The sequence below is a fragment of the Plecotus auritus genome (assembly GCF_963455305.1).
Source record: "Plecotus auritus genome assembly, chromosome: 10".
Classification (NCBI taxonomy): domain Eukaryota; kingdom Metazoa; phylum Chordata; class Mammalia; order Chiroptera; family Vespertilionidae; genus Plecotus; species Plecotus auritus.
Genome location: NC_137785.1, coordinates 23,958,267 through 23,967,789, shown reverse-complemented (window position 1 = coordinate 23,967,789; position 9,523 = coordinate 23,958,267).

Here is a 9,523-nt window from a genome sequence, read left to right as displayed (position 1 = left end):
GATTTGTATGTTAAAATAATACCTATTTCAATAGGTTGTTGTGAGATTCAAATGTAATTAGGTGTCTTAAGTGCTTACTTACTTTAAAACCTATGAATGATAGTCACACTATTGTCCTACTCTCTGTTCTCCACTCTGCAGCCGGAATGCTCACCTAAAAACGCCAGCCTGGCCAAGGCACCTCATTAGCTTCATTACTGACTGCTTTCTGGGATCAGCTCCCGCTACTGCCAACTCCCTGCCCCCACCACCTTATGTGCCAGCCTCACTGCCCTCTGAGCTCACAAGGGCCTTTTGTGCCCCTGGGCCTTTGCATATGCTCACCCCTCCTTTCAAGAACCAGCACAAATGCTGCCTCTGAGAAGATGTGGTTGGCAGGTCACAATTGCTTCTATCTCTGTCTTCCTTATCAGCATCTTTTGCTTTTTTGCATTTATCATGCAAATTACACATAGTTTCTTGAGGCCTTTTGGCCAAGATCAAGTGTATCATGCAAATTACTTTATTCACTTGTCCAATGGAAGAGGTCAATTGAACAATTGGTCCATAATTCTTCAATCTGCACAGACGTCCTCAAACTACGGCCCGCTGGCCACATGCGGCCCGCCGAGGACATTTATCCGGCCCGCCAGGTACCGCTGCCTGTCCTGCTTAGCAGCCGACTCATCCCGGGCCCGCAGTGCGCATAGGAATTTGTTCATAGTTTTTTTTTAAACTATAGTCTGGCCCTCCAACGGTCTGAGGGACAGTGAACTGGCCCCCTGTTTAAAAAGTTTGAGGACCCCTGTAAGAACATTCTATGCCCAATGGCCTTGGGGCTTCCCATGGCCTCAAGAGAGTACTTCCTACCTCTTGACTTTGGCCATGTGACTGGCTTTGATCAATGGGCTTCTGCCATGGCCAGCTCACCCTTAGAGGACTGGGCACAGAACGAAGATGTGGGGAGTAGAATTGAATGCAACCTGCAGCTTGGAGGCCAGTCCAGCTGAACCTGGCATAGGTCAGATAACACCACTCCTCTCGCCTCAGCTGATCTGCAGACACAGGAGCAGTTATCTGTGGTTTGTTACTCAGCATCACTGTGGCAATAGCTAACTGTTACAATGGCTTCATCACCTCATTTTATGACAAGCATCTATAAGACAGGAACCATGTCTCACTTCCTCTATCTCCCCAGGGCTGATATCTGAAGGGAAAGATGTTTCAGAAAGTCTTGTGCAATGATGTACTGTTCACTTCAGCCATGGGGAAGAAAAGACAGACACAGGAGGTCCACGCATGATGGGCTTCTTTGGGACAGCTTAGGGGTTAAGAGCATGGGTTCTGATCGCTGGACAGCCCCGCTTGAGTTCCAGCAGCTTCCTTAAAGGCCTGAGCCTCAGTTTCATCAACTATAAAGTGTTGTTGGGAAGAGTGAATGTACTAATGGAGGTAAAGCTCTGAGTATACTGCCTTGCACATTGCTAGTCCCCCTGCCCAGAAATACTACCTAAAATTGGTCTATTGGAGAGAGGCAAGCTAACCCGACAACTGTACTTAACAAAGGTAAGAACTGAAAATACTAGTTAAAGGGAGGTGTCCTTTGGCTCGGAAAGTTTTAGAGCATGAAACATGCAGCTCGGAGAGAAAAGCTTAGCATGAGGGAGGGAAGGAGAAGCATAGGAAAGGGAGCAGAGGTGATTGTGTCATTCCAGATGGCTGGGCTGTCAGCCCATTACCTCATTTCTCCCACTTTTCTAGAACTCTCCACTTTACTCCTCTGACGATTCGAGTCAGAGACAACACAACTGTGAACTTAGGGGATTAAATGCACTCAGCTTCTGGTGTAGGTTTCCTCTGTTTCCTACTGGTAAACAGAGGCAAATTCAAATGTGCATCATTATTCTCGACCTTTTCCTTAACCAGTCATCTTGTGATGGCTCTCATTACTTTAGGAAAAACCTCTACTTTCTATACATCCCTAAGGAAATTTTCACTTTTTAAATACCTGCAAGAAAATAAAAAAGATAAACTGAAATCAGAATAAAGCAGGAATCAGCATAAGAAGCTGGGAAAATTCCTTGACAAGTGGAATGAGGAAAACTGAGACAGATAGTTAAACAGCTGAGCAATTTACAGCCAGATAAATTGCAAGGTCTTATCTTCCCTAAGTAACCAAGGATACTTAGGAGCGAATAGTTTACACATTCCAGACCATGCTGGGACAGACCCGCCTCAGTTCCAGTCCCTCTTTGGTGACACTCTTTCGAGTCTCTCTAGAGCTGCATATTTCATGCTCTAAAACATTCCTTACTACAAATATATATATATATATACACACACACACACACACACACACACACACACACACACACACATACATATATATACATATATACATACACATTAGAGGCCCGGTGCACGAAATTTGTGCACAGGAAGGGGGGTGTCCCTCAGCCCAGCCTACACCCTCTCTAATCTGGGACTCCTCGAGGGATGTCCGACTGCCCGTTTAAGCCCGATCCCGGGATCAGTCTTAAACGGGCAGTCGGACATCCCTCTCACAATCCAGGACTGCTGGCTCCCAACTGCTTGCCTGCCTGCCTTCCTGATTGCCCTTAACTGCTTCTGCCTGACAGCCTGATCACCCCCTAACCACTCCCCTGCCAGCCTGATTGATGCCTAACTGCTCCCCTGCCAGCCTGTTTTCCCCTAACTGCCCTCCCCTGCAGGCCTGGTCACCCCTAACTGCCCTCCCCTGCAGGCCTGGTCCCCCCCAACTGCTCTCCCCTACAGACCTGGGTCTCCCCCAACTGCCCTCCCCTACAGGCCTGGTCCCCCCGAACTGCTCTCCCCTATAGGCCTGGGTCCCTCCCAACTGCCTTTCCCTGCAGGCCTGGTTGCCCCCAACTTCCCTCCTCTGCCGGCTTGGTCACCCCTAACTGCCCTCCCCTGCTGGCCTGGTCACCCACAACTGCCCTCCCTTGCAGGCCTGGTCCCTCCCAACTGCCCTCCCTTGCTGGCCATCTTGTGTCCACATGGGGACAGGATCTTTGACCACATGGGGGCAGCCATCTTGTGTGTTGGAGTGATGGTCAATCTGCATATTACTCTTTTATTAGATAGGATAGAAGCCTGGTGCACAGGTGGGGGCCAGCTGGTTTGCCCTGAAGGGTGTCCCGGATCAGGGTGGGGGTTCCCTTGGGGCGTGGGACGGCCTGGGCGAGGGGCCTGTGGTGGTTTGCAGGCCGGCCACGCCCCCTGGCGACCCAAGCAGAGGCCCTGGTATCTGGGGTTTATTTATCTTCTACAATTGAAACTTTGTAGCCTGGAGCGGAGCCAAGCCTTCTGCTTGCCCCATGGCGGCAGCCATTTCTGTTGGGATTTATGTATCTTCTATAATTGAAACTTTGTAGCCTTAAGCGGAGGCCTGGGCCAGCCAGAGCTGCAGAAGCTTGGCTTCCTCCATCGCCGTGGGCAACCCTAGCCTCCTGTTTTTTCCAGCTCCATGGCTGCTGCCATTTCTGTTTGGATTTATGTATCTTCTATCATTGAAACTTTGTAGCCTTGAATGGAGGCCTAGGCCAACAAGGGCAGGCGGGAAGCTTGGCTTCCTCCATTGCCAGGGAAACCCGAGCCTCCCTCCTGCTCTCTGTGGCCATAGCCATCTTGGTTGGGTTTATTTGCATATTCGCTCCTGATGGGCTGGTGGGCGTGGCTTGTGGGCGTGGCTTGTGGGTGTAGCGTAGTGATGGTTAATTTGCATATTACACTTTTATTAGATAGGATACTAGAGACCCGGTGCACAAAATCCGTGCACAGGGGAGGGGGGCTCCCTCAGCCCGACCTGCAATGATGCAAGCGTTCCGCACCCAGCCTGGCCAGAGGCCCTCCGCAGCCAGGTGTGGAATGCTTGCCTCGTTGCCAGGGCGACGATGCAAGTGTTACTCCTCCCCACCCCCCGCCCTGGGCCGCTCCGTACCCGTTGCCTAGAGGCCCTCCGTGGCCGGGGTGGAACACTTGCCTCGTCACCATAGTGACGAAGCAAGCATTCTGTCAGGCCGCTCATGCTGCCCGCTCTCAGTGGCCGCCCCCCAGGACTGGGAGACTCTGGTGGGGCTGAGAGGACTGGGCACCGCCATCTTGTGGCTATGGGTGCTGCCATCTTTGTGACGGAGTGACGGTCAATTTGCATATTCCCACTTTGTTAGATAGGATTATGTAGCACTGGATTATAGTCTAAACTGATCAGAGAATGACCCTGACCCTATATGCTCATTTTGATGAATCAGCACATCACCTGGAAAGGACACATATGAAAAGCTGATGAATATTCTAGAGATCCTCCCCTGAGATCTCCTCTAGAACTCCTACCTTTAGAAAACAGGTAAAAACCCTAAAGACTAAGGCACTGCACCTTTCTCTCTCCACCCCACCCCCGCAACCCCTTCTTTCCTCAGGCATGTATCTTTGCTTTCTTTCTCCTAAATTCTAAAGGTTCCCAGGAGACTTACAATCACGGTTAGGAGAAAGAAAGCAAAATTAGGTAGCATTAGATTATAATCCAAAAAGCATAGTGGAACTCTCTGCACTATCTTTCAACTTTTCTGTAAAATCTAAAATCATTTCAAGTTAAAGACTTATTAAAATCAATCAATATAATTCATGATAACCACTGACTAAAGAAGAAAAACCCAGATGATCATTTCAGTATATTGAGCATCTGACAAAATTCGACATTCAAGCATGATTAAAAAAAACTCTCAGTAAACAAGAAATAGAAGGAAACTGCATCAACATAATAAAGGGCACTTATAAAAGTCTACATTTAACATTATAATTAACAGTAAAAGTCTCAATGTTTCCACCTAACATCTGGAAACAGATTAGGATGTCCACTTCACCACTACTATGCAACATTGTAATGGAGATGCTAGCTAGTGTAATAAGGCAAGAAAAAGAAGTAAAAGCCAGCCAAATTGGAAAAGGAAAAGTAGGACTCTATTTGCAGACAACATGATCACCTATGTAGAAAATTCTATGGAAGCTACAAAAAGGCCCTAATAAGTAAGTGTAGCAAGATTGCAAGATACAAGATCAAATACAAAAATCAATTGTGTTTCTATATATTAAAAAATTAGCCCTAACCGGTTTGGCTCAGTGGATAGAGCGTCAGCCTGCGGACTGAGGGGTCCCGGGTTCGATTCCGGTCAAGGGCATGTACCTTGGTTGTGGGCACATCTCCAGTAGGAGGTGTGCAGGAGGCAGCTGATCGATGTTTCTCTCTCATCGATGTTTCTAACTCTCTATCCCTCTCCCTTCCTCTCTGTGAAAAATCAATAAAATATATATATTTTTAAAAAATTAAAACTAAAATTTTAAATACCTTTTACAATAGTATACAAAATATGAAATATATAGGCTTTAATCTGACAGAAGATGAGCTAAACCTATACATTAAAAACTACAAATGTTGCTGAAAGAAATTACAGACCTAAATAAATAGAGAAATACATTGTATTCATGAAGGATAATTTGAGTATTTCTTCAAGTTAAGTGCAATATCAATCAAAATCCCAGCAATCTGGTCCTAAAATACATATGAAAATACAAAGAATACAGAACAACTTTGAAAACGAACAAAGTTAGATTTACATTCCTGTTCAAGATTGTTACTAGAAAACAAAGCAAAATCGTGTGTTACTGGTATCAAAATAGGTCAATAAAACAGAATAGAGGGTCCAGAAATAGATCCATATATATATGGTCAATTGTTTCTGCGAAGGTGCAAAGGCAAATTTGATGGGGAAAGACAAGTATCTCTAACAAAAGGTGGTAGAAAAACGTATATTCTCATGCAAAAAATTACCTTTGTTTTATACCTTGCACCATGTACAAAAATTAACTCAATCACATCATAGACCTAAATGTAAAACCAAACATTATAAAACCTCTACAAGAAAACATAGGAGAAACCCTTTGTGACCTTGGGTTAGGCAAGGATTTCTCCAGTACAATGTCAAAAGCACAACCCATAAAGGAACAAATTGGCAGACTGGGCTGTTTAAAGCCAGTGTTACAGCACTGAGTTACTGCGTGTACACTGCGTCTAGAAGTGACGTATGGGACCACAGCAACATTTAGTATGGCGGAGGAGTAAATGGACATATATTGTTGCAAGGGTCCTTTATTTTCCTGAAGTAATTCAATGTTAACTCTCAGTAGGCTGTGATAAGTTAGAGATGCACATTGAAATCCCTAGAACAACCACTAAGAGTGATGGTGTTGGCCACGGCCTGGGGAAACACATGAGCAAAAACGGAAGAAAACAGCCTTGGATCAGGGCCCCGTCCTCAATATACGAAGAAAGAAGGGAGCGCCGGCCAGCGTGCTCAGTTGGCTGGGCATCGTCCCATCTATATTCTTTCTCCCTCTCCCTTCCTTTCCTTCTAAAAATCAATAAAAATATTTTTTAAAAAAATAAAGACGGGAATATAAAAAGGACAAAAAATAAATATGTACAAATGTGAACGATGAGCTGATGGTTTTTTGTTTTGTTTTTTCCCTGCCCGTCAAAAATGTTTAGAATGAGCATGTATTACTCTAGGGGGAAATGTGCACAGCAAGAACATGAAAGAAATATGAGAGGGAAGAGGAAGGAAAAACAGGGAGGAAGGAAACGCATCTGATGGAGGACCCTGTAAAGCAGAGAGAGGGACTGCCTGGCACCTGTACGCCCCAGCTTTCCCCAGCCTCTCGGGCTCTGTCAAAGGCGGGACAGTGGCTGCCAGAGGACTTGAACGAACAGGGCATCCTGTGAACTTGGAGAAGGAACGTACCTGTGGAACAGTGCACACCTAGAGCCCAGTGGTCTGCCTCGTTATGAACTGAGGGTAGCTGAGCTACTGCTACCTGCTTAGTCACTGAAAACCGCCACCAACCTACCTCTTGCAGCCATGCGAGCGTGCCAGCAACGACAGGATGACGTGTTTTGGGTGTACACCCACGGCCTGATTGGGGCCCCAGGGCAGCCCCCCTGTGGCCTATTACTGAGATTAATCAAGATGATGGGGAACTGGGGAGATTCCACCTCCTCGCAAGCGCTAAGGAAGGGGCAGGAATTCGGACCTCTGAGTCAGCTCTGCTGACCGAGACTGGAACAGGTCAGCGGAAGAGAAGGTCACAAAGTCCCCACGAGTGACGTGCTCTTGCTCCGTCTGTAGAAGGAGCCAGTGTTGGCAGGGAAATGGCAGCTCTCTTCACAGAAAGCCGTCTCCGGCTTCCCAGAATTCTTAATCAAAACAGAACGCCATAAACGCACAAACCTTTCGAGGGTAACTGTTCTTTGCTAACATTTCCCACCAATAAATTAAAGTCATCTGAGCGAGCGCTGACTCCGGAGCCACCTGATGAGGTCTGAGAGGAGCGCTGGCTGACACAGTGGCTGACGGGCGGGTTCTTCCTCAGGAAGCTGTGATCAGCAGAAGACTGAAATTCTGAAGGCACATCGTTGAAAGACAAGCCAGCCCCTGTGCTTACCTGGAAGGCGTGTCCTGGCTAAAACACGCCATAACATGGGCCTGGGTTCGAATCCTTGTCATAGCACTTCCGTGCTGTGTGCCCTTGGGAGAGTGGCCTCCCTTCTCTGGGCCTCACTCCCCTCATCTATAAATGAGGGTGGTAAGCTTGGTCTGCCTCACAGGGCCGTGTAGAGATAAAGGAGAGGATTATGAAGGCTTAGTAACTGGTGTTTAACAGTCAGTATTTAAGAAACGGCAGCTCTTATTTTTCATATTCAAATTATAGATTCTCAGCTGTGTGTACTTGACCCAAGCACATTCACTCCCTAGATGAATCACTCACAGTCTTGGCCGTGAGCCAAGACCCCAAGCACCGCACACAGCACCCCTCAGGTCAGCAGGGGTTCGTGCACACCACTGCCCAGTGACATCACAGCAGGGCCTAAGAGGCAGGGGACTCCCAGTTCTGCCTCGTTCCCTCCCTGGACCTTGGTGTCTCCATTTGTAACAGGACAGGACTTGACAAGCTCTCTCAGAACGCTTCCCTCTGTCTCCACTTTTCCAATGAAGAGCGGAACGTTCAGCTCAACGTGCAAAATGTGGAGTCCGGCTGAGGACACATGTGCCCAGAGAAGCTGAAGTCTGGGTGGAAACGTGCACTTTGTAAAGGAAAATGGCTTTCGCAGTTTAAATGCGACTGACTTCCCGGGTCCCTGCGAGCAGGATGCGCTGAGATCCACACGCCTGCGGCTGCCGGGGGCCCCACAGGCTGTCCTGATTAAAAATAAACCTGCGCAGGTGTGGGCCCTCAAGATGGATGAGCAGGGTCCTTCCTGGCTCTCCCAAGGAAGCAGCTAGGACCCCTGAGGCATGCAGGGCGCCGCTCTGGGGAACTCTGAGAAATACAGGGAGGCAGACAGACAGGAAGGAAACAGACTCAAAGCGCCCCGGGGCAGTGGTGCTGGGCCCACCATCACCTCCATGTAAATGTGCACCAAGTGAGGCAAAGCAAGCTCCAACAGAACCCTCTGTCTCTGGGCCAAGCAATACCAAAGGGAGATTCTGGTGAGTCAGAGTTGATGCCCTCGGTTATTTTTCCTTCCTGCTGTTTGCTGTTTTTCCCACTTGTACCAGGCAGGCCACAGGCAACACAGCAGGGAGACAGTGAACTTGGCCTTGGGCAGGCACCTGAAACTTCAAAGAGTAGAAGGCTCCTTTCTAATCACAAATCTGCAGTCCCAAGATTATGCAGGTTGGTAGCTTTTCCCACACTCTGTGCTCTACCACTTGGCCCTGGAGGCAGACAGTGGCAGGAAGAACACCCTCTGGACCCCGAAGAGGGAAGGGGGACATCTGTTAGGGGAGATGGAGTGGGGGAGGCACTCAAGAAAGCGACCCCAAGGAAGTGGTACACGGACTCCCAGGCTCACCCCTGAGCTGCACATGCATGAAAGTCTCAAGTGATGTTAGAATATGGTGTTGAACTGAATGTGAAAATACCAAGTATCAAAATTGGTGAGATGCAGCTAAAGCCATGCTTATAGGGAAATTTACAGCACTTGAAAAAAATTAAGAAAAAATAGGTGTTCCTATTAAATCTTAACCCACAACCCCACTTTGAGAACCCAGCAAAGTAAGAGTAAAATAAACCCAAAGCCAACAGAAGGAAATAATAAAGATGAAGGCAAAAATCAATGACATTGAGAACAGAAAAAAAGAGAAAAATCAATGAAACCAGAATCTGACACTTTGAAAAGAGCAATCTGACTTGACAAACCTCTAGCAAGACTGACAGAGAGAGGACACAAACGACCACTATCCAGAATAAAAAGGTGCTACCCGCAGAGAAGCCCACACACACATTAAAAGGAGAATGAGCGGACACGTTGAACATCTCTATGAACATAAACTCAACCAACACAGATGAATTAGAACTATTCCTGAAAAGCCAGATGACCAAATCTCTTTCATGATGAAAGAGATTATCCCACAGCCCTTTATCTATGAAGGAAATTAAACACATA